Source organism: Balaenoptera acutorostrata, chromosome 2, assembly GCF_949987535.1.
Source record: "Balaenoptera acutorostrata chromosome 2, mBalAcu1.1, whole genome shotgun sequence".
Classification (NCBI taxonomy): domain Eukaryota; kingdom Metazoa; phylum Chordata; class Mammalia; order Artiodactyla; family Balaenopteridae; genus Balaenoptera; species Balaenoptera acutorostrata.
The window spans coordinates 18,187,573-18,215,334 of NC_080065.1; positions in this window are offsets into that span (position 1 = coordinate 18,187,573).

Below are 27,762 nucleotides of genomic sequence, written 5' to 3' on the forward strand. Positions count from 1 at the left end.
ATATTTACAATGTTATAGAATAGGAATTTGTTCAGACATGTTAACGTATAAAGGTTTCCTGGAGCATCCTGCAGAATTCGATCTCTCTAGAAACTGTTGCCTGAATTGTGTCACTGCGGAGGCTTCCTGGGCTCTGGATGGCTTCTTGGCTCCAGCTCTTTACCTTGGAAATTGGCATCTGCCCCACTTGGCTCTGTGTTTCCTTGACCCCTGGCTGACCTGGCCCACCCCTGTGACCTGGGTCTTTACCAGAAGCTGAACCTGCTGCTCACTAGCTGCTTTTTAATACTGACTCTGCAAATTCCTGATCTAAATTCTGCTTAGCCTGGCAGTGAGTGTCAGTAGGACATATGTAGGCAAAGCAAATGCAGGGTTATATAACTGACCAAACAAGCAGCTCTTGCCAAATTCAGTTCAGGCAGAAGCATTCATTTAGATGAGGGTTAAGTATATAGAAAAGGAGTCTTTTAATCAGAACTCTTAATTTAGTGATTTCAGGGTTTGATATCCATACAATAAAGAGGCCTTAACTTGCCTTTTTGAGCATGCAATTATTGCTCAATGCATTGAGTAGAGACAGACACGAAATATAATCTGTATCCCAAAGATCTGTTGTAGAAAAATAGTAAATCTCAAATGGTATCATTCTGGATATAAGACAATCTATAACAGTGACATAGTTTTAAAACTTTAAAATTTCCCTTTTGTATTTGGAGGGTTCAGGACCACAGGTTCAAAATCCCAATGTTAGCATCTTGGCTAGGATGTAATCTATTTTCTCTGTCTCTCTCTCATTTTCTGCTTTCCTCTCTGCCTCCCTCTCTTCCTATTTCCTCTTTCTTTTTCTATCTGTCCCTCTCTGTCTCTGTCTCCATTTCTCTTTCAAGCTGAATATATTTATTATAGACAGTAGTTAGGAGGAACGTGATTTCCAACTATTATCAATGTCTTCAGAAAAGGGTTTTATGCCAAACAAGTTGCTAAAAAATGGGAGAATTTCATCTGCCTGTTTCTAAAAGATGGTTCCTGAGTAATATTATAGAGGAAAAGATCCTATCTCTCAAATGAAGACTATTCTATCCCAAGTATCAATCCACTGTTAGAAACAAAATATAAAGAGGTCAAGCTTTATAAACATTCTAGTTGCCCTTCATCTCCATCTCCATTCTATGGCTATAATCAAAAAGTCTACAAAGAATAAATGCTGGAGAGGGTGTGGAGAAAAGGGAACTCTCCTACACTGGTGGTGGGAATGTAGATTGGTACAACCACTATGGAGAACAGTATGGAGGTTCCTTAAGAAACTAAAAATAGAGCTACTATATGATCCAGCAATCCCACTCCTGGGCATATATCCAGAGAAAACCATGGTTTGAAAGGATACATGCACCCCAATGTTCACTGCAGCACTGTTTACAATAGCCAAGACATAGAAGCAAACTAAATGTCCATAGACAGAGAAATGGATAAAGAAGATTTGGTATATATATATATATATATATATATATATATATATATATATATATGTTACTCAGCCATTAAAAAGAGTATATATATATGTATATATAGATAGAATATATATATATCTATTCTATATAGAATATATATATCTATATATATAGAATATATATATATATATGTATAAAGAAGATGTGGTATATATATACATATATATTACTCAGCCATTAAAAAGAGTGAAATAATGCCATTTGCAGCAACATGGATGGACCTGGAGATTATCATACTAAGTGAAGTCAGTCAGACAGAGACTGATATCATGTGATATCACTTACATAGACAAATATCATGTGATATCACTTAAATGTGGAACCTTAAAACAGTGATACAAATGAACTTATTTATAGACAGAAACAGATTCACAGAATTAGAGAATGAATTTATGGTTACTAGGAGGGAAGGTGGTGGAGGGATAAACTGGGAGATTGGGATTGACATATACACACTACTATATGTAAAATAGATAACCAACAAGGACCTACTATATAGCACAAGGAACTCTGGTCAATACTCTGTAATAACCTAAATGGGAAAAGAATTTGAAAAAGAGTGGATACATGTATATGTCTAACTGAATAACTTTTCTGTACACCTAAAACTAACACAACATTGTTAATCAACTATACTCCAACATAAAATAAAAACTTAAAAAAATTTAAAAATAGGCATTCTAAAATTTATATAGTGCTATTTAATTATGGTTTTAATTAGTATTTCCCTAATAATTAATAATGTTGAAAATCTTTACATCTTTACATGTTCCAATTTTCCATCTATATATTTTCTCTGGTGAGTATTTATTCAGATATTTTGCCCAAGTTTTATCAGGCTGTTTTATTATTGAGTTATGGGATCTCTTTATACAGTCTGGATACAAATCCTTTATCAGTATGTGTTTTGCAAATATTTTCTCCCAGTCTGTAGCTTATCTTTCCATTTTCTTAACAGTGTTCTTCAAGACAAAAAGTTTATTTTTGACTAACTCTAATTTATAATTTTTTAATGATTGGTGCTTCTCCTCTTCTATCTAAAAAATCTTTGCCTAACCTAAAGTTATAAAGATTCTCTCCCATGTTCTCTTTTGGAAATTGTATAGTTTTAGGTTTTAGAATTAGGTTTCTGAAATATTTAAATCATTTTAGAAAATAATTTTGCAGTTTCTGATAAGTCAAACATATCTTTATCATTTGATCCAGCATATCACTCCTAGGTATTTACTCAAAAAACGAAAACCATAACATATGTCTGTAAAAATTTCTATGCATGAATGTTTATAGTAGCTCTTTTCATAAATACTAAAAAATGGAAACAGGTCAAATATCCATCAACTACTTGGTAGATAAACAAATAAACAAATTATGGTGTACTTATATAGTACAATAAGAGGAAAAATACTAATACATGCAACAACATTATGCAGGTCAAAAGCACTATGCTAAGGGGAAAAGGCACAAAAACTGGTGTATTATTTCATTTATATGACCTTTTAGAAAAGGCAAAACTATAGAGACAGAAATCGGATGGAGGAAAAGGATTGATTACAAAGTGGTATAAAGAAACTTTTTGGAAAAATGGAAATTATATTTCAATTTTGCTGGAGGTATGTTCAAAACTCTTTGAACTGAATATCTAAAAAAGGTGAACTTTACTAAATGTAAATTATACCTAGAAAAACCTGAGTAAATAAAATTTCTTCTAGAGCTCAAATTTTTGCACAATTATTTTCACAGAAAAATAATTGAGTCTGTTTATATCGCTTCCTCTCAATTTTTCACTGTGAATGGACTAATTTTTCCCAGGAGGTGACAGAACACAACAATCAATTCCCAGCTCTTATGGAGGTGCTAATAGGTTATTACAGAAGTTTCCTTCATTCATATTAAAAACAGCAGCTATGTCAATGTCTCAGACTAGAAAAATCAGACACCTGATAGCTTTTTGCTCTTTTGCTCTATGTATTCCCAGTAAGTTATCTGTCTAATTATTGCTGCTTTTACACTCTTTAAATCAAATTCAGTTCTTTCTTTTTCAGTTCTTTCCCCTCACTATCGTAGTCTAGAATTTCATATGATTCATCTTGGACCAATGCATTTTGGTTTCAATTGCTTTTCCTATCCCTAGGCTCTGACTCTTCCAATTTATATTGAATATGATGACTCAATAAATCTTAAAATGCAGACATTATCAAGTTACCTAACATGTCATGGTTATTTCTTCCACTTGCCTTTTTTTTAATGTGTGTAGATATATAATTTATTTTTTAAAATTTATTTTATATTGGAGTACAGTTGATTTACAATGTTATGTTAGTTTCAGGTGGACAGAAAAGTGATTTAGTTATATATATACATATACATATATCTATTCTTTTTCAAATTCTTTTCCCATATAGGTCATTACAGAATATTGAGTAGAGATCTCTGTGCTATGCAGTAGGTCCTTAATTGATTATCTATTTTATATATAGGAACATATTCACTTGCCTTTAAATACTTTTGGTAGCATGGCTCACTTTGCCCCATGGTTCCAAACAAAATGTTCTCCAAAGAATAGGTGCTAAAACATTTTTTGGGGGTTCATAACTATAATGTATACCTGAATATAAGGTAAGGATATATTTTATCCAAAATGATTCTCCCAAGTGGAAGATACACTTCTGCCCTTCCAAATCTTCCACATAATGGAGTACTCTCTCCATGACTTTATTTTGAGCAAGAAAAATATATTTGGGAAAGCCAGTTAGCTTTTAATAACATCAGTAATTGCTGGTTTGGATGCCCATAGAGGTGTCCTGGTGGAGTCAAATATGGATGCTAAGAAATTTAACATGGATATAGTGAGGGGTGTAGTATCGCAATTGCAAGACTGTACATTGTAAACAGCCTTTGTAAATGTTTACATGATTTTATGAATTAAACTAAGAATCTATTTGACAATTTTAGCACATTTAAGTTGGCCAACATCTTCCTTACATCTTTTTTGGATTTTCTCATTGAGATCTATCTATCTATCATCATCAATCATGCAACCAACTAAATCAATTGAACACAATATTGATCTATCTTCAATCTAGATTATCTTGACTATCAAGGAAAGCATAACCAATTTACCTTCTCTTTCCAGGTTCAGTTTCTTCAAACTTTAAAAGAAATTGGGAACTGTCTTTCCTACATGGTTCAACAGTAATTGTTAGGAAGTTGGGTTTATGGAGCTCTCAATGCCAGAAAAATTTGGAGAATATCCATGCTTACACTACCTCTTTTCCTCATTAATCTATGGGAGTACCTTCATAGAAAAAGTTACTCCCATAGATTAATTCATTGAAGCTTTATAGAAAGTTGATATTTTAGGAATTTTTTAGTACTCTGTATTTTTTAATCTTCTTCAAACCTCTGTTAGAATTTGCCCTTCTCCTATAGCTGTTTTTACAATGTGAATATAGAATGTAGAGTATATTCTGGATGAAGGTAGCTGAGATTTATCACTTTTCCCTAGGCTTCTATTGGTCCTCCGGCAAATGGAAGAGGAGGGCCGAAATAGTGTGCACTCTTTTCAGGCTTTAACAATATTGGTTCCCACGTAACCATAAAAGATACTTAAATAAGTGAGACATCCTCAAGATGTGCCATAGTCTCCTTTCTTTTACAAAATAAATATTTTATTATATACAATTGGCCTAAAAGTTGGGTGTCATAGTGAATGTTTATTGTGATTTGGAATAGAAAATATGATGCTAAAACTTTTATTATTTTTTCCTCTCTAATACAGAAGTACTTGTAAGGGTTTAAGATCTATCCACATTGCTTACAAATGTTAATATAAACAGGGGCAAGTCTGCACATTAGCTGCCTATGCTTAATTAGTAACATTAATAATTGTGGTCATATCTCTACACTTCTCTTGTGAGGAGAAAAACAAGTAGAGCTGGAAATGACTTCGTGAATCTGTGAAAAATACATCAGTAAGTATCCTGGCTATTGTAAGTAGATGCTACCAATTAACTTTGTGATCAGCAGAGACTTCCCTGTGGGCTTGAGTCTCCTTTATTCACACTAGTAGTCTCAGCCATCCAATTCCACAGAGGACCTGAGAAGCAGAGTGTGTTCTGTTCTCCACATCGCAGTTTGCGGAAGTTATTACTTTCCTTTCCATACTTAAATAGTCCACATTCTTGCTCTTCCATGGCTAAATATCTTCTATTCCAACTCATATTTGCCCTAAATGGAGGGTCAGATAATTGCCAATTGGAAGTATGCTTCCACTGCTGCAGTGAAAGTCCATCTGTTTTTCAAACTACAAAGAAATGGCACAGTTATCTTACAGGAAAATGACCATAGTTTTCATACATAAAAATCACAGTTCTTAAAGGGAAGCTATAAATCTAAAACAGAAGTGGGCTGCAGGAAACTCAGATTCTTCCTTCAGCTTATTTATTTATTTACTTTTCATTCATTCATTCGTTCATTCATGATGTCTTTTTAGTTTCGTCCAAGAATTATTACAGACCCACCATGTATCAGGCATTGTCCTAGAATTTCTGGAGGTCTAAACACAGTGACCACATGGCAGAAACTTCCAGGTAAAGAAACTCAGAAGGAGTATCTCAATTGTGTACTAAGCAGTATTATTACTACAAGATCTTCTCCCCAGCCAACACACAGCTCACATTGACACATCGAAGCCTAGGAGAAATCCTAGAAAAGTGAGGAATCTTTATAACTTTAAGCTCTAGTGTTACTCCCTGAATCTTCAATAAAAGTCTATTTCTCAAAACTGCCTCATGAGAGTGATGTTTGCCAGAAATCAAGATTAAAAGTGACTGTGTATGACATCAGGTAATCACAGGGTGAAGGGAAGGTACAGTTGCTAGAGAAAAGTTAAAGTGAGTTGGGGAAATCAAGAGAGTCAGGGCTCTGAGCTGGAAGCTATAGATAATCAGGAGAAATTTACCCCCTAACCAACCCCTGTTGTTGGACCTGAGTCATTTTATTTATATATTAAAGCACAGAGGACTTGGAGATGCTGAAGTAACCATATGGATAAAGAGAGAGAAAAATTCTGAAAGAAATAATTACAAATTCAGAGTGCCTCCTCCCCCAATCATGAAAGAAATATTATGACCAGAGTTCTTTTCCTTTAGGAATTTCATTGATAGAGCAATAGCGGAAGGACATCTATCAAAAAGAATTAAAAAATGTTTCAAATAAACACAAAACTAAAACAAACAAAGAAAAAAAAACCTTTAAAATTGTCAGAGAACAACTTCAGTATTATTAGGACCTGAAAGAAGAAAAGATTTTCCCTGGAGACCACAGGAAAAAACAAAAGAATGTGTCCTTCATCCTAGTTGCTTTAGAAGAGGCATCTAAATAAGGAGATCTGGGGGGAAGGAGTGAGGATATATGACTGTTACTGGTTATTAGAGCCATGGTTTGGAAGGGATTCAAAGAATCAACCTGTGTTGTAGTTTTAAGTGTGGCCTCTGGATCCAGACTCCCCAGATTTGAATCCCATTTTAGCTTAACCTCTGTGTCTCTTGGTATTATATTCTAGAAAATGAAAATAATGTCATCTCTTTCAAGGGGGATTAATATCTACAAAGTACTTGGAATGGGGCCTGGAAGATGATAAGGGCTCAGTAAATGTTATTGATTAGGTATTAACAAAATTATTGAGAATTCCCCTCCAAAAGCTGCAGGTAAGGAAGCAAAAATGACATCAATGGAAGAATCTCATTCTCATTACTGAACAATCATACAACTGGATGGATATAGGAAGAAACATCTAAAAAATTATTATAGAACATTTCAGGCATTTATTGGTAATTTCCTAAATGACATAAATTTTATTGTGAAAAGTGAATGTTCCATGTTATTAGGGAACACACCTGGGGAATTTTGAGGGGTTGTGGCTCTGAGGACAGGTGAGATGCAGTAAGAGGGCCACATAGATTGAATTTTGTAAACTAGAGTGACTGTACGTCTCACTTCATTTATTTCTCATCCATTAAGGATCACTGTCTTTCATTGTCTGAAGTTTAATATCTTGAAAACTCTTGTTTCTTGTTCAGTTTTTGGTTGTGTCAACTAGGTGTGTAAATCCAGTCACTGTTCCTTCAGCTTGGTTAGAAGTGGAAGTCTTCTTGAGAGTATCTCGATTTACTGTCCTACCTTTGCCTTTCATCCCAGGCAGAGCCTGAGACAGGACTTAGGACAAGTAGTTTATTTGGAAGGTGATCCCAGGAGGCAGAAGAAAGTAAGACATAGTAGAAGGAAATGCCAGCTTTGTTGATTACTGCCATACTGGAGCCTCTAAAGATTTATCCCAAGGATAAATAGGAGGTTGAGGAGACATTTATCTACTAATTCACATCTTCCAATTAGTTGAGGGTGGTCCCTGGCTGTATCATAGTCTATATTTTTGTTTTAGTTTTATAGCGAAGTCCTATGACTTTGCAAAAAATTCCTGAGCAGCAAAGTGGAGATGTGGCTGGCACTTGAGGTGGACTGTTGACAATGTATAGGGCAACTGTCCATGGTAGCTTACAGCTGAAATTGTTGGGCTGAGTAATGTGGTACAAATAATGTTGACTCCACTTCCACTCTGGGGTTCACTTTCTTCACCCAATACTGGCCTCTCATTCTCACTATTTCTCTTCTTCTTTATTCAAAATAACATTACTCCAACAACTTTTTGTTTAACTCATTTATATCAATGTGAGCTTTTCCTTAAAGTGTGCATATTTTGAAGCACAGGAAAGGTTAGTTCAGAACTACTTTTTTTTTATTTTTAATTTTTTTTAGAACTACTTTATTTTTAAAATTAATAATCTGCTTATTAAATTTCAAATGAGAAGCTCTAAAGCTCTTATACATCATCAAGCTTTTAAGTTCAACTACTTATCTCATCATTCTCCTGATAAATCGAATAGATTTTAATGATCACATTAAAGTCAATTTTACAAAGTAATTCAAAACATTTTAATATTTAAAAATAATTTATAATTCTCACGTATTTGATTCTCATTTTGAGGGCATCATTTTACTCACCCAAAATAAAAATAAAATTCCTATGTACCAAAGTAATTGTTGGAAGGGTAATAAATTAAACTTATGAATTGGAAGGGTCTAATTTTTTAAGGTCTAAATTTTTGGTAAACCAAGTGGAATTTCAAGTTAAAATTATGAGTCTAAAACAATTACTCACGTAAACATTTTAAATTGAAATTACAAACTAATCTACTCCTGAAATAAACAAAATGATCTTAAAAGTTACATAAATATAAAACATAAAATATATGAAAATTATTCCTTAAGACAGAATTGAAACTATTGTGCGTTAGGTTAATTTTGTCATGTAATACCTACTTTTAAAACCTTAAATGTTAAAAATGGTTAACCAGTGGAGACTCAATTATGTCATTTCAGGAGATTTCAGAGTCTGTTTCCAAGCTTACTATTATTATTATTATTATTTGGCTAAGTGCTCAGTTGGCTGAGGTTGCATGGCAACCGGTTATTTGGACAAGATGTGAGACTTTGGAATTGCAGATTTTATCCATATTCCCGGCTGAGCCCATTTTACTTCATAGTTGCTCTGTAAATGGGGAGCTCTCTTATTTCGTCTCTCCTGTGTTAAACCTTCACATTGCTAAACCTCTAATTTATTGAAATCCCCAGTTAAATTTCTTTAGTCAACCACGTCAGTTTTGCATTTTTTAGTCTATTAATTTATGCTATTTCAATATTAATTTATCCTTCCAGAGATTATTTTTTGAGTGTCTAGTATGTGCCAGGCACTGCTCTAGGCTTTTGCAGATATTGTTGAACAAGACAAAAATCCCTACCTTGTAGAATGTACACACTAGCAGAAGGAAATAGTCACTAAAAGACAAGGCTATCAAGTAAGTAAAACATATCATAGACACACATAAGTAAATTATTTGGTATGTTAGAAGGGGATAAATGTTGGTGGATAAAGAAAAACATAGAGTAGGATAAGAGATTGTGAGTGTTATGGGGAAGGGGTTGTCAAGATTCAAAACTACATAAGATAGTCAGGACGGGTCTCCTTAGCAGGTGATATTGAAGCAAGGGTCGAAGTAGTTGAAGGATTTAGGCAAGTGAATATTCGGGAAGAGTGGTCCAGGCAGTGGGTATAGGTAAAGTCAATGACCTAAGGCTAAAGCAGCCTATTGTCTTTGATGAAAAACAATGATTGCTAGTGACCAGGAAGGGATCAGGGGAGATATGAGTTCAGAGAGATAATAGGGGCTTCTAGAAGATTGTAAAGACTACGTTTTTCTGTTCCAGGTTATGGGAAACCATTGCTGGGTTTTAAATAGAAGAATAGCATGATCTGACTTTGGTTTTAAAAGAATCCCTGTGGCTTCTGAATTGAGAATAGAGTGTAAATGACTGGCAAGGTCTAAGTAGGAAGACTTTTGGGGAATCTATGGCAGTAATCCAGGTAACAAAGAATGATTGCAAAGTGCAGACTGGAAGCAGTGGATGTGGTAGAAATTATGGTTATATTTTGAACATTAAGTCAATAAAATTTCCCTGTACATTTAATGTGGGATGTGAGAGAAGGGAAAAAGTCAAAATGGCAAAGTATTCTTGGCTTGAGAGAATGGATATTTGGAATTGTTATTAAGTACTATGGAGGACACTTTGACACGATTTAGTACATGTTCAGTACAAGCTACTTATAGGACATGCAAATGAAGATGTCAAATTGACAGCTGGATGCATGTTTCTGAAGTTCGGGAGAGAGATCTGGACTAGAGCTACAAATATGGGAAGTTAGCAAATGTATGGCATTTTAATCCATGAGAGTATATGGCTTCAGGTAGAAAAGGAAAAGGTCAAGGACAGATTCATGGAGAAATTCAACATAGAGTGGTTAGGCAGAAGATGACAAACTAGCAAAAGATACCCTTTACAAGCCACCAGTGATGTAGGAAGTAAACCAAAAGATTTTGGTATCCTGGAAGCCAAGTAAAGGAAATGTGTTCAGGAGAAAGGAATGATCATCTGGGCCAAATGGTGTGAATAGTTTGGTAAGATAAAGACCAAGTAAGTAAGGACAAATTAACCACTGGATTTAGACATGTGGAGGACTTTGGAGACCTTTATGAGAGCAATTTCAGTGAAATGATACGGTCAAAAACCATATTAGAGGAAACAAAAAGGAAGAGAGAAATGGCGACAGTAAATATAGGTACATACAGAAAGGTTTGCTGCAAAAGAGAAAGAATGTGGTAAATGTCAGGGGTGTGTGGTCAAGAGGTGGTTTTCTTAAAATGGGAAAATATGCAGCATGTTTGTACCCTGCTGGAAATGAACTGATATAAAAAAAATTGATTGCATAAGATTGAGAACACAGAATAGCTGATCTGATACCATATCCTTGAATATGCAAGAGAATATAAGGTTCAGTGCACAAGTGTAGGCACTGCCATTAGATAAGAGCATGGACACTTCATCTCTGGTAACAGACTAGGAGGAAGAGTGAGGGGTATAGATGCTGCTCAGTGGGTAGAAGAGGTTGTGCAAGTTTGTGTTTCTATTTCCTAATCAAAATTGGGATCAAACTTATATTTATGGACTGAATGTTGTGTACCCCCCACAATTCATATGTTGAAACCCTACTTGGCTCCCAATGTGATAGTATTTGAAGATGGGGTCTTTGGGAGGTAATTAAAGTTAAATGAGGTCACAAGGGTGGGTCTTAATATGATAGGATTGGTGCCCTTATAAAAAGATGAGTGAAAGTTTTCTCTCTCTATCCTCACACACAGACAAGCAAAAGGTGACATGAGCATACAGTGAGATAGTGGCCACCTACAAGTCAAGAGAAGAAGCCTCAGAATGTAACCTACCATACCGCCACCTTGATCTTACACTTCCCAGCCTCCAGAATGGTGAGAAATAAACTTCTGTTGTTTAAGCCACCCAGTCTATGTATTTTGTTATGTAGCTCAAGCAGATTAATTCAGTTCTCAACTGAGGGTGAGATTAACGAAAATGACATGGGTTTAAAGAGAGAGGAAAAAAAAAATCTTATCTAGTTGAGTGGAAGGATACATTGATGAGAGGTATATAATGTGATTGTCTGTAGCATTAAGGATTCACTGAGGTTTGTGCTCATGGGTTTAAAATAACACTAGTGTAGGTATGGTTTTTTCTTTCAGGCACACAGCTACATGGGTTCCAGGGGATCAAATAGGTGTATAGTCGTGTCTAACCAAGGCTATGGTTTTACCATGTGAAAAATCAAAGTGAGAAGGGGGAAAGGGAATAGAGAGTGGCTACAATGGCATGATTACAGTTAACTGTGGAATTTAAATTGGCTGGGGGAGGGGGCTGAATGATGGTATTAACAGAACAAGGGACAGCAGATGAGTGATAGAATCAAAGATTTGGAGATTCTGTCAGAGCCAGTGGATGGATGCTGGTGGGATGATGAAAGGAGGGAATGAAAGGAAAAAGTTGTGAATTGGGATGCTTAAATTGAGATTATGGAATTTTTTGTAGTGACAAAATCTAGACCAAGATCATAAAAGTCAGTTGTTGAGGTAGGTTGCTAGATAAAGTCATTACCTTGTTGGAGGATAAAAACTCAAGAAATGAAGAAAAGGAACTGTTGGAAGGAAAATCTACATTTACATTTGCAGGTTTGATATTGGACAGAGTGACAAGAACCCAGGAGCTAAAATCATTGAGGTACAAAGGGGAATAACTGGGAGTCCATAGAAATCAGTAACAGTGGGGGCAGTGGGTGGTATAATCTGATTATGTCAGAATCAAAGCTGAGAGATTTTAGGGTAGAGTGACAGAGAATCATCTGAACATGGACATGAGCCTTGGGAGAAAGAAAACAGTCCCCGCTTGAGAGAGCAACATAGGAAGCAGTGTCCTTAGAACAAAAAATCAGAGATTTGAACATAGCAAAGAGAAGATTTAGAGAATAGATTAAGGATACAAGATGTTCTGTCGTTATGGACCACGAGTTCTGGAGGGCACAGTGGAAGGGCTTTAGGAGTTGGGGAGAGATGGGAGAAGAGAGTCCTAGATGCTGTACAGAGATCTGGGTGGAACCTTAGACGTCTAGAGACAAAAAGTGGGGGAACTTGGAGGAACTGACACAAAGATAAATGGCTGGTTATTGAGATGCATCCAGGTAGATTCAAGGCAGGTAATAGTGGTGAAGCTGAGGACGGTCAGAGATAAGGAGGGATGGGTTCCTGCTGACCTGTGGTGATGCAAGTTTAAGGCATACACTGGGTATAACAGTTGACCTCATTTAGAGGAGACACAATCTCACTTGGGTGTGTACTTTGTCTCTTGATTGACCTGAACGCTTCTTTGGGAGCTGTTGCTACCTCATCTGTGACTCTCCTGTACTTCTGATGAGGGTAAAATGCACCCAAGACCTAGGGGCAGTGAGGTCATAGCACCTATTCTTAATCCTAAGTGAGGGCCTCACTACTGCTCTTTTTACTCTTTAATTCACCCCCATCTAATCCATCCTCTGTATCAGTGGCCTCCAAAATAGAGACAGTACATGTAAAGTTATTGAACAATATTAAAATTTCTATTTGCATTTATTTTTTACTTTTACATTTAACATTTTTGCTTTTACCAGTTTTATACATAGCATCATTGAGACTTACAAGGTTCATAAAGTCCATCCACACTTTTCACTCCTCAGAAGCAACCATTACGTTTACATTTTTGGTTTTCTATTTTGGTACTTATCAGAATAGAGAGCTTTTACCAGAATAGAGAGCTCTTAGGAATCTTATTATTCCTTAAAAAATATTTTTAAACATTCTTTCTAATTTTAGTCCCTATTTTTTCCTTAGTTCTGTAAATTCCAGGTGCCTCAAATTCCTTAGCTTTTTAAAAACTTTGCAGCATAAATAAGGATTTTTTCATTGACTTTTCATGCCGTTAACTTATATTTCATTTCTCTTAGGTCTGCTAAGCCATGTACCTCTAGTCTTCGTACCTTTCAACTTTCAACATTTTATTGCTGTGGTTTCCTCTCCAATCATTTTTGTGGCTTTTAAAGTTATATTTCAAGGCTTTTAAAATTCGATATTCTTAATGTTTTTTTATCGAGGTTTGGGGAAAAAACTAAAGTAGGTGAGTATGTTAAATACGATTACTTTACCTGGAAGTATTTTATAGGGTTAGGCTTATTAATATTTACGGTATATAATGATATAATTTATACTTGAAAGCACATATATTGTTTAGATTGGTTGTATAAGGCTAATCAATACTCACACTGGGTCGGAGTGGTCTTTTGTTTTTTTTTAATTTAATGAATTGAAAATAGTCTCAGAGATTCAGTGGAGGTTGCAGGTTTTCTACTAAACACGCATGTTCATTTGAAGCATTCATTCCTATATATTTAATATTTTTATGAGAAGCAGTTATACAAATTCAATAGGCGAACATCAAAACGGTGGGACATCCGTCCATTTAAATAGTGGAAAATTGAAAAATTCAAGATGTCAAACACTTAGATGTCCTTTTGCAGTAAAAAATAAACAATTCTAAAGACTTGGCTTTGGAGATGAGAAAAGATCAAGTGAAAGGCTGATTTTACATCCATTTCCAGGTGTAGAAGCCTTATAATGTGGCAATAATTTCACAGATTTGCAATCTAGCTGCAGCATAATGAATTCTGTGAGATTAGGGTGCCACGAACACAGTCTCATGGAAACTGTGTACCTGGAAAGAATTCACAAAAACATTAGGTCTATATACAGAAACGAGACCAATATTTTTTCCTGAGAGCCTTTAGAATAAATCTTAAATGGATAATTGAGATTTCTATTGCTTCCTCCCCACATAGGGCTTTCCATTGGATTTTCCATACATAGGCTTTATCCTTGATTATCCAAGAAGGTTGGATTCCTTTTCCTTTCAGGAAACAGATGGAGTGTTTTCTTTGGGGCTAAACTTTATGCTGTTGCAAAATGACGATTTTTCATTTAAAAACATTCCTTTACGTTTTGTAATTGAGTAAGACAAGATCAAATAAATCTTGATCTCGGTCATTTCCTGTGCCTCTTCACCCTGTATTCACATGAAGATATAATGATATTTGAAATGTTCTCTTTCTCAAATCACCTATTATCGAACTACATTTCAACAGGGAAGAAGCTTTAAGCTAGCAAAGTCATAAAATGAAAGAGCCAAGAGTGCAGTGAGAGACAGTTTACTGTTTACCTCAGGAAAGGCCCAACAGTGCTTTAAAAAGTAAACCATTTTAACTGCACTTTAGTTGACACTGCTCTGTCTATCTTCCTCTAAAAAACTTCCCCTCAGGTAGGGTGAATCAGGTACATTTAGAATTCAGCTAAGGGAAGGTAGAGACAAGGATACTGCTGGTTAGTATTCAGTGGGTTATATCTGAGTGGTTTCACATTCATGTATGGTTCAGTTACTGTTACTTATTTCAGTATATCATTTCCTTTATAAACAGCAGTGAAAATATCTGTGTTGTAAAATAGAAACACATTTTGAAATGTGTTATAGACTGAGAGTTTGTTTCCACCCCACTCCAACTCATTTATTGAAGCCCTATTCCCAAATGTGATGGTATTTTGGGGTAGGGCTTTGGGGAAATAACTAGATTTAGAAGAGTCATGAGGGTCAGGCCCTGAAGACAGGATTAGTGTTCTTATAAGAAAAGGAAGAGAGACTAGAGCTTTCTCTCTCTCCCTCACTATGTGAAGATACTTTGAGAAGATGGCTGTCTGCAAGGGAGGAAGAGGGCCCTCACCAAGAACCCAGCCATGCTGTCACCTTGATCTTAGGCTTCCCAGCCTCGATAGCTGTGAGAAATACATGCCTGTTGTTCAAACCAGCCAGGCTATGGTATTTTGTTATAAGCAGCCCAATCATACTAAGACAAAATGGATAGAACCAGAAACAAGTCAATGGAAAATGTCCTTCATCATCAGGTGTGTAAAACTTAAGTGCAAAATTTAGTTCTCACTGAACTAATTTCTTTCAAAAATGGACTAAATAACACAGCAAATCCAATTATAAATGTACCAACTTTCTGATGGAAAGCCTGCAATATGCATTTTATCAGAATTCTCATGTTCTTAGGACAGATACGTGTGCTGTACTACGAATGGCACCGTTGTCCATGTGTGGAGTCATGTATTGCATACATCTCAATATGTCAGATCCTAGTGGATCTGTCCTGGCTGAGGTTTGACAGTTCAATGTGAAGCTGCACGCAAAATTGCCACCAACATCACAATATGTCCTAAAGAAACCAAGTATTCCTACAATTTCATCAGTAAGTCAGTGTGTGCTTGGTTGCACAATTATGTAGCTCAACCTCAAATAGTGACAATTTAATCTGAGAGCACTGTTAAAGGATGATTTTTGAAAGAAAGTTAAAATCATGACTTCCAGAGAGAGATAAAAACAAACATACGTTAAGGATTTTATTTAACTCATTACATTAATTAGGAAATTGGGATGATGTTAAATCAGCTCAAAGGGAAATCCAAAGTATATATATACATATATTATATCTATCTATCTATCATCTATCTGTCTCTTCATATATATATATATGTATATATATCTATCAGGAATATTGAAATGAATGTGAAACTGGAGATAAAACTAACTTTGTCCACAGTGGGGGAGAGAAATCCATTGAACCTCTACTTTTCATAACCATAAATAAGAATTATTGTGTATTTCTATCAATTATCTACAATTTACTAAAATACCTCCCAAAGTATCAGAATAAGATAACCCAGCAGGGTGTATTCTAGACAAGAGGTGGGCAACATTTTTCTGTAAAGAGCTAGATAGTGAATATTTTAGGCTTTGTGGGTCATACTGTCTGTGCTGTGAGTACCCAAGTCAGCCATTGTAGAGCTAAAGTAGCCACAGATAACATAAAACAAATGGATATAGTTGTGTATTATTAAAACCCTATTTACAGAAGCCGATGGTGGGCTGAATTTGGCTAGAGGGCTGGGTTTGCCAACTCCTGCTTGAGACAGTACATAGTTGCCCATGGAAGCATATCTTTCCCCCATACCACTTTAATCCAAGTTCAAGGCTTGGGAATTACTCACTACACAGATAATTTGAAGCTAGATTGCAATTTTGGGAGAAGGCTAGCTTAACTTCAATTAACACTTACTCTGAAATCTAATCATTGGATCTGTGCTTCACAGAAGGAGGTTAATTAGAATTCCCAACCAAATGTTTCAAAACTCAGGTGGCCCCTGGACTTTGGTATTTTTCCCTTGGTCCTGCATTATCACTCAAGCCCATTATGTCTCAGGGCTTTTCTTTCATAATTAAAAAAACATCCCAAGGGGAAAAAAAGTTTTGAGTTCTGACCTTGTCTTTATTATTTTTTTTCTTCTAGGTTTTGGCCTGGAAAATATTTTCTTAATGGTTGATATTTTTAGGACGATTTTTTAAAAAACATATTTAATCCTTATTTTTCATTATCCTTGTTTGAAGGGTTAGTCTGAATTATCAGTTGACATTAATGTTCACAGAAGTCCCAGTTTGTTGATGCTTTAAATATCCATTTAGGACTTGAGGATATGGGGAGGGGGAAGGGTAAGATGTGACAAAGTGAGAGAGTGGCATGGACATATGTACACTACCAAACGTAAAATAGATAGCTAGTGGGAAGCAGCCGCATAGCACAGGGAGATCAGCTCTGTGCTTTGTGACCACCTAGAGGGGTGGGATAGGGAGGGTGGGAGGGAGGGAGATGCAAGAGGGAAGAGATATGGGAACATATGTATATGTATAGCTGATTCACTTTGTTATAAAGCAGAAACTAACACACCATTGTGGAGCAATTATACTCCAATAAAGATGTTAAAATAAAAATCCATTTAGTATTGCAGAAAATAACCTTCCTTGAATGTTCTTCCGGCTTTGTAGTCTCACTAATAGCAATAGAACATTATTTTGCTCATTCTATTCTATTCTGAACCATTTCTTTTCATTTTACAAAATCTAAAATTAAGATCCTTTCTTTGAAAAGATATGAAAAGGCAGTTACATATTATTCAAAATATTTTAGCACTGGTTTCATAAATGAGGGAGTAACTTCACATATTTAAAATATATTTTGATTTACCAATATTGGATAATTATTAAGAAATGAATCTACTATGTAAAATAAATTTTATATGTCTCTGACTATGATTATTTTTGAAAGAAGTATAGTATTCTATATTACAAATTATAATTTTTCTTTTTACTAAAACACTCCAAGGAAAAAAAGAAGAAAAATTATGAGAACACACTTATGACAGAGGTAAGAAAGTCTATTTTAAATCAGTAAATATGCCAAAAGGTTTAAATTATAAGAGTATAAGCTTATTTTTTAAATACATTAAATTTTAAAAATGGTCTCTATGACTCAAGATGCATTACACAAAATTAAAAAAAAAAAAAAAAAGACACAGGCTAGGAGAAGACACTGGTAATTTATGCCATGTTAATTGGTATGGACCCAGAATAATTATGAAAATGTAACCAATGCCAAAGAAAAATTGACAATGATATGAATTGATTGAAGCTGAAATCCCCATGGCCAATAAACTGTAATAGTTAATAAACAAATGAAGAAATGCACAACCTCTTTACATACTATCAAGGGAAATAAAATTAGAACACAATGAAAAATAATTTCATATCCTTAAAAATAGCAGAAAGTAACATCTCTTCTATCCACTATTCACTGACTAGAACTAGTCACATTGTCCCACCTAAATCTAAGTGGGGCAGAAATGGCTGAAAAGCAGAGAGATATATCTGCTAAGTGACACAAAAGGTTAGCACTATCAATACCATGCATAACAATTTGGTAATGTCCTTTGAAGGTGAAGTTGTGTGTTATCCATGACTTGACATTTCCATTTCTAGGAATGAAGATACTTCTGTATGTATGCAAAAGCTGATACAAAAAAGTTCTTAGAAGCATTGCTTGCAATAGAGAAAAATGTCTATCAAAGACGAAAGAGAGGGCTTCCCTGGTGGCGCAGTGGTTGAGAGTCTGCCTGCTAATGCAGGAGACACGGGTTCGAGCCCTGGTCTGGGAAGATCCCACATGCCGTGGAGCAACTAGGCCCGTGAGCCACAACTGCTGAGCCTGCGCGTCTGGAGCCTGTGCTCCGCAACAAGAGAGGTCACAATGGTGAGAGGCCCGCGCACCGCGATGAAGAGTGGCCCCCACTTGCCACAACTGGAGAAAGCCCTAGCACAGAAACGAAGACCCAACATAGCAATCAATCAATCAATCAATCAATCAATCAAGAAATCTTAAAAAAAAAAAAAAAAGTTGCTTATATTAAAAAAAAAAAAAAAGACGAAAGAGATAAAATTATTTTGGCATATCCATACAATAGAATGTTTTATAGCCATTATAATGAGTGTTCTAGGATCCATTCATCCACCTGGATAATTCTTAAAAACACACAATGAATGGGAAAAAAATAAACTAGGCATGCAGTGTTATATAAAATGATCTCTTCTATGAGAACTTGTAAAATATTGAAAACAATACTGTATGTTGTTTAAGGATAGCTATTGATGGCTAAAAGCATGAACAAATGAACAGAAAGTATGCCTGATATCTTTAGGAAGATGAGTCATCGCTGCAGAGAGAGGGATGGGTTAGATATCATAGTGGGATACAAAGGAAGCATTAACTCCCTAATGGTCCTCTGAAGTGTCAATTTAAGGCAGATGAGGCAAAATATTCAATGTGGATGGTGCATATATGGGCATTTAGAATAATACTTTCTCATTGTTTGACATTTTTCTAATTATAAAATAAAATAAGAGGGTGGAAAGAGTGGCGGGGTGAGCCTGGAGTGTCTGGCCTCAGAAAGCTCTTCTAAAGCATGCATGCATAGTTGAAACCTGACTTAGACAAATAGCCATATTTTACAGTGATAAGATTAAAATTTTCAATTACCATTAAATGAAATTGATGTTCAGGAGGGTGGAATATGTCCCTGTCTCCTCCAGCTTCTCAGCCACTCTAGATTGTACCTAATTTGCTTTGACCTTGTGCTTGACCCCACAAGGACCTTGCCTCCTCTGAACTCTTGATATTTCCTATAAAAGGCTCCTGTTTTGACAAAAAAATCTCACTGCCTTTAAAATTACTTTGAACAGTTTTGTGCATATTATTTGGGTCCATCCTGAGAATGCAAGCATCCAGAGGTCTGTAAGAATGCCCGGTTATACTTATATAAGTGCCTACCATGGTGCTAAATTTATGAATGAACTCCCTCAAGATACCTTATGGCATTCAGAGGTTTAATGTAATCATCATGCTCATTGGTAGAGTGATTATAAACAGTGGTGTGTGTGTGTGTGTGTGTGTGTGCACGCGCACACGCGTGCACAAACACTTGGCGGGGCTGGGACAAGGACAGAAAGTTTTCCATACAGGTTCATTTGCTCTCTTAAGTGGAGGACGGTGGAAGCACCTAACATGATTATGTATGTGTGCCTTGTATATATGTGTGTTCCTAAAAAAACCCCTCATGTTCTGTAGAATCATCAGATTAAAATTAAAGGGGCTTAGGCCAAAAACAAGGTCAAAAGTAGGCCACTAAAACCACAGACAACATTGTGACTAGTTTACTAAGACAAGAATACTCCTAATAAAAATACTAGTAAAGCTAATCAGATTCTCTAATGAATAAACATATAGTTCAATACATATATATATATATATTTTATAGCTACTTTATTTATTTATTTATTATTTATTTTTGGCTGTGTTGGGTCTTCGGTTCGTGCGAGGGCTTTCTCTAGTTGCGGCAAGCGGGGGCCACTCTTCATCGCGGTGCGGGGACCGCTCTTCATCGCGGTGCGCGGGCCTTTCACTATCGCGGCCCCTCCCGTTGCGGGGCACAGGCTCCAGACGCGCAGGCTCAGTAGTTGTGGCTCACGGGCCCAGCCGCTCCGCGGCATGTGGGATCTTCCCAGACCAGGGCTCGAACCCACGCCCCCTGCATTAGCAGGCAGCTTCTCAACCACTGCGCCACCAGGGAAGCCCGGTTCAATACATATTGGACTTGGAAAAACCTAAGCATGGCACCATCCTGATGGAAAGGTTGAGATCACCGAGTTATGGAGATAAAGGTAGAATGCACAAAGATGCCACAACATCTGCCTTCCAAGACAGCTAATGGCTCAGCTGTGTCCAAGAAAAGAACATGGGGTGAATGGGTATCACGAAGAGTACTACATTTCTCCATGGCTGGCCGCATTCAGCTGTGGTAGCATATTTTGAGTTTAGTTGACATTCTATGAGAGTACAAAGCATGTTTACCTTGTTTTATTAATTTTATGTCTTTTGTTACCAAGGTACTTTAAGACTTTCTTCTGGCTATTTTTTTCTTTTTTTTCCTTCTTAAGATTGGATGCTTTTAGTTTCTTGCCATATCTGAACTTTCGGGAATTTTGTTTTTATATAATGCTTAGTGAAGCACGGTGAATCACTACATGTGCTTTAGTGTGACTACGCACAAGTTAATGTATTCTAACTCTTATTTTGATAAAATTAAAATAAGAATTTTACATATATTTATATATTTTTCTAATAAGTAAGGGATTTGTAAATAATATCTATTTTAGATAGTAAAACAAGGTGAATGCTATGTTAATAGTATATAATAAATTCAAAAAGACAATTGGATTGTAATGTAGCTTTAATAAGTATATGTATCTTTCTATTTAATATTAAATTGTGTTTCTAATTGCTTTCTTAGCAAAAAGGTTATCTTTCATTAAGAGTTTTCAAATGAATTTTAGACAAAGCTCCTAGGCTGCCAGAATAATGAATTTCCGTTAACGTGGTGACTGATGACTGATTCTAGTCATTGAATGTCTTTTCCCAAAGTTACACTATAGAGACTCATTTTTGGATAATAATCAGCCATACCTGTAATAGCTTTTCACTTTATAATTTGGGTTGCTCCACTGAGCAGCCTGAGCTATTGAACTGATTACAGGTAAATTACCTTTGTGTCATTTGCTTCCTTGACTATGTGTGTGGGTAGTACAAACACTGAATTCTATCTTGAATTTAGATAATTCTTACTTAGTCTAACACTGTATTAACACTTTAAAAATATTCTTTACTAAAAATATTCCTTAAAACTCTAACCAGATGTTTAAAAATAGAAATGAATACATTCAGGCTGAGACTGCTACTCAGCTACCTTTAACTATAATAATTCACTTTTAAGTAAGAATTTGTATGATCTGCTGTGATCACATAACAATTTAACAAAATTAGCATTGCATATTTTGTCTTCAGATTTTTCATTCCTTATTTTCTTTGAACATAGCTTTAATGTTACTCTAAAGTGAGTTAACCAAACTAAGAGAATATAATTTTTCTGAACTGGTAATAAAATTTTCAAACCTTAGGATTTTAAGATTATTTCTATATTTTCCAGCTCGACCATGAAAATGAATCCCCAAACCTCCTTTGAAATGATTATTGAGTTATTAAGAAGCACAAATTAAAATAATTTCTAAAATTGGAATATGATAATCATCTTAATTGAAGAAAACTGTGGTCAAAATAAATGTGTTCTGCCAATCTCCTTTTCCTTTTCAAAATGTTGGTATATAATGCTTTAAAAAATATATTCCAAAGTATTTAAATACAGATAAATTGGAAGACTCAAAATTAGTTCTGTTTATTTTGGGGTTAGTTGGGTTAATTAAAACAGTTCTATTTTCAGTGTTCATAGTAGATTGTATTTTTGGAAAATACTTTAAAAAATTATTTTTGGTTATGATTAATAGTCAAAGATTATTTTCACTACTTCTACTTGCTGTAATGACTAAAACTGAATAGACTGTAAATACCAAGTGTTGGAAAGGATGTGGAGCATTTGAGATTCTGATACATTGATGTTAGGAATAAAGAATGGTACAACCAGTTGGAAGAATTTGGTAATGGTTTAGTAAATTTATACATATACCTACTCTATGACATAGCAATTTCACTACTGGGCACTTATCCAAGAAAAATAAAAACTTTGGGCCACAAAAGACATATGTACTATAGTATTTATATCAGCTTTGTCCTATAATAGCCCAAACTGAATACAACCCACACACTCATCCTCAGGTGAATGGATTAAAAAATTATGTTATATGAATACCTGGAGTACTACTCAGTAATGAAAAGGAATAAGCTATTTTATTATTATTATTTTTGTGGCTACAGTACACGGCATGTGAGATCTTAGTTCCCTGACCAGGCATTGAACCTGCACCCCGTGCTTTGGAAGTGCAGAGTCTTAACCACTGGACCACCAGGGAAGTCCCAGAAATAAGCTATTGATATACACAACAGCATGTATGAATGTCAAAATATTTCCCTGAGGAAAATAAGCAAAAAAATTGAAAAAGAGTATATACTATATATTTCCACTTATATGAACTTGCAACATACACAAACTGAAGAATGGTGATAGAAATCAGAGCTATAATTGCCTGGAGGAAGTGGGAAATAGACTGGAAAGGGGCATGAGGAAACATTATAGGGCAATGGAATTGTTCTATATCTTAATTAAAGTGGTGTATACATGTGTGACTGCATTTGTCAAAATTCAATAAACTGTATACTTAAAATCAGTACATATTATTGTATATAAATTGAATTTAATAAAAGTAATAAGAGGACCTTCAGGACAGTGGAAGAGTAAGATGTGGAGATCACCTTCCTCCCCACAAATACATCAGAAATACATCTACATGTTGACCAACTCCTACAGAACACCACCTAAACGCTGGCAGAAGACCTCAGACTTCCCAAAAGGTGAGAAACTCCCCACGTACCTGGGTAGGGCAAAAGAAAAAGAAAACACAGAGACAAAAGAATAGGGACGGGACCTGCACCAGTGGGAGGGAGCTGTGAAGGAGGAAAGGTTTCCACACACTAGGAGCCCCTTTGTGGGCGGAGACTGCGGGAGGCAGAGGGGGGAAGCTTCGGAGCCACGGAGGAGAGCGCAGCCACAGGGGTGCGGAGGGCAAAGCGGAGAGATTCCCGCACAGAGGCTCGGCGCCGAGCAGCACTCACCAGCCCGAGAGGCTTGTCGGCTCACCCACCGGGGCGGCCGGGGGCTGGGAGCTGAGGCTCGGGCTTCGGTCGGATCGCAGGGAGAGGACTGGGGTTGGCGGCGTGAACACAGCCTGAAGGGGTTAGTGCACCACAGCTAGCTGGGAGAGAGCTCGGGAAAAGGTCTGTAGCTGCCAAAGAGGCAAGAGACTTTTTCTTGCCTCTTTGTTTCCTGGTGCGCGAGGAGAGGGGATTCAGAGCGCCGCCTAAATGAGCTCCAGAGCCGGGCGTGAGCCGCAGCTATCAGCGCGGACCCCAGAGACGGGCAGGAGACGCTAAGGCTGCTGCTGCCGCCACCAAGAAGCCTGTGTGCGAGCACAGGTCACTCTCCACACCGCCCCTCCTGGGAGCCTGTGCAGCCCGCCACGGCCAGGCTCCCGTGATCCGGGGACAACTTCCCCGGGAGAACGCATGGCACCTCAGGCTGGTGCAACGTCACGACGCCTGTGACGCCGCAGGCGCGCCCCGCATCTGTACCCCTCCCTCCCCGCGGCCTGGGTGAGCCAGAGCCCCCGAAGCAGCTGCTCCTTTAACCCCGTCCTGTCTGGGCGGGGAACAGACGCCCTCAGGCTACCTACACGCAGAGGCGGGTCCAAATCCAAAGCTGAACCCCAGGAGCTGTGTGAACAAAGAAGAGAAAGGGAAATCTCTCCCAGCAGCCCCAGAAGCAGCGGATTAAAGCTCCACAATCAACTTGATGTACCTGCATCTGTGGAATACCTGAATAGACAACGAATCATCCCAAATTGAGGAGGTGGACTTTGGGAGCAGTGATATATATATATATATTTTCCTTCTCTTTTTGTGAGTGTGTATGTGTATGCCTCTGTGTGTGATTTTGTCTGCATAGCTTTGCTTTTACCATTTGTCCTAGGGTTCTGTCTGTCCGTTTTTTTGTTTTTGTTTTTCTTTTAGTATAGTTTTCAGCACTTGTTATCACTGGTGGATTTGTTTTTTGGTTAGGTTATTCTCTTCTTTCTTTCTTTTTTTAATTACTTAAAAATTTTTTTAATAATTATTTTTTGTTTTTTATTTTAATTATTTTATTTAATTATATTTTTCTTTCTTTTTTTCTTTCTTTTTTTCTCCCTTTTATTCTGAGCCATGTGGAATGACAGGCTCTTCCTGCTCCAGCCAGGCGTCAGGGCTGTGCCTCTGAGGTGGGAGAAACAAGTTCAGGACATTGGTCAACCAGAGACCTCCCAGCTCCATGTAATACCAAATGGCAAAAAATTGCCAGAGATCTCCAACTCAATGCAAAGACCCAGCTCCACTCAACGACCAGAAAGCTACAGTGCTGGACACCCCATGCCAAACAACTAGTAAGACAGGAACACAACCTCACCCATTAGCAGAGAGGCTGCCTAAAATCATAATAAGGCCACAGACACCCCAAAACACACCACCAGACGTGGACCTGCCCACCAGAAAGACAAGTTCCAGCCTCATCCACCAGAACACAGGCACTAGTCTCCTCCACCAGGAAGCCTACACAGCCCACTGAACCAACCTTAGTCACTGGGGGCAGACACCAAAACAATGGGAACTATGAACCAGCAGCCTGAGAAAAGGAGACCCCAAATACAGCAAGTTAAGCAAAATGAGAAGACAGAGAAACACACAGCAGATGAAGTAACAAGGTAAAAACCCACCAGACCTAACAGATGAAGAGGAAATGGGCAGTCTACCTGAAAAAGAATTCAGAATAATGATAGGAAAGATGATCCAAAATCTTGGAAATAGAATGGAGAAAATACAAGAAATGTTTAACAAGGACCTAGAAGAACTAAAGAGCAAACAAACAATGATGAACAACACAATAAATGAAATTAAAAATTCTCTAGTGGGGATCAATAGCAGAATAACTGAGGCAGAAGAACGGATAAGTTACCTGGAAGACAAATCGTGGAAATAACTACCACAGAGCAGAATAAAGAAAAAAGAAATGAAAAGAATTGAGGACAGTCTCAGAGATCTCTGGGACAACATTAAATGCGCCAACATTCGAATTATAGGGGTCCAAGAAGGAGAAGAGAAAAAGAAAGGGACTGAGAAAACATGTGAAGAGATTATAGTTGAAAACTTACCTAATATGGGAAAGGAAATAGTTAATCAAGTCCAGGAAGCACAGAGAGTCCCATACAGGATAAATCCAAGGAGAAACATGCCAAGACACATATAAATCAAATTATCAAAAATTAAATACAAAGAAAAAATATTAAAAGCAGCAAGGGAAAAACAACAGATAACATACAAGGGTATCCCCATAAGGTTAACAGCTGATCTTTCAGCAGAAACTCTACAAGCCAGAAAGGAGTGGCAGGACATATTTAAAGTGATGAAATGGAAAAAGCTACAACCAAGATTTTTCTATCCACCAAGGATCTCATTCAGATTTGACGGATAAATTAAAACATTTACAGACAAGCAAAAGCTAAGAGAATTCAGAACCACCAAACCAGCTTTACAACAAATGCTAAAGGAAGTTCTCTAGGCAGGAAACACACGAGAAGGAAAGACCTACAATAACAAACCGAAAACAATTAAGAAAATGGTAATAGGAACATACATATCGATAATTACTTTAAATGTAAATGGATTAAATGCTCCCACCAAAAGACATAGACTGGCTGAACGGATACAAAAACAAGACCCATATATATGCTGTCTAAAAGAGACCCACTTCAGACCTAGGGACACATACAGACTGAAAGGAGGGGATGGAAAAAGATATTCCATGCAAATGGTAATCAAAAGAAGGCTGGAGTAGCAATTCTCATATCAGACAAAATAGGCTTTAAAATAAAGACTATTACAAGAGACAAAGAAGGACACTACATAATGATCAAGGGATCAATCCAAGAAGAAGATATAACAATTGTAAATATTTATGCACCCAACATAGGAGCACCTCAATACATAAGGCAAATACTAACTGCCACAAATGGGGAAATCAACAGTAACACAATCATAGTAGGGGAGTTTAACACCCCACTTTCCCCAATGAACAGATCATCCAAAATGAAAATAAATAAGGAAACACAAGCTTTAAATGATATATTAAACAAGATGGACTTAATTGATATTTATATGACATTTCATCCAAAAACAACAGAATACACTTTCTTCTCAAGTGTTCATGGAATGTTCTCCAGGGTAGATCATATCTTGGGTCACAAGTCAAGCCTTGGTAAATTTAAGAAAATTGAAATCATATCAAGTATCTTTTCTGACCACAACGCTATGAGACTAGATATCAATTACAGGAAAAGATCTGTAAAAAATACAAACACATGGAGGCTACACAATACACTACTTAATAACGAAGTGATCACTGAAGAAATCAAAGGGGAAATCAAAAAATACCTAGAAACAAATGACAATGGAGACATGACGACCCAAAACCTATGGGATGCAGCAAAAGCAGTGCTAAGAGGGACGTTTATAGCAATACAAGCCTACATCAAGAAACAGGAAACATCTCGAATAAACAACCTAACCTTGCACCTAAAGCAATTAGAGAAAGAAGAGCAAAAAAACCCCAAAGCCAGCAGAAGGAAAGAAATCATAAAGATCAGATCAGAAATAAATGAAAAAGAAATGAAGGAAACAATAGCAAAAATCAATGAAACTAAAAGCTGATTCTTCGAGAAGATAAACAAAGTTGATAAACCATTAGCCAGACTCATCAAGAAAAAAAGGGAGAAGACTCTAATCAATAGAATTAGAAATGAAAAAGGAGAAGTAACAACTGACACTGCAGAAATACAAACGATCATGAGAGATTACTACAAGCAACTCTATGCCAATAAAATGGACGACCTGGAAGAAATGAACAAATTCTTAGAAATGCACAAACTTCTGAGACTGAAGCAGGAAGAAATAGAAAATATGAACAGACCAATCACAAGCACTGAAATTGAGACTGTGATTAAAAATCTTCCAACAAACAAAAGCCCAGAACCAGGTGGTTTCACAGGGGAATTCTATCAAACATTTAGAGAAGAGCTAACACCTATCCTTTTCAAACACTTCCAAAATATAGCAGAGGGAGGAATA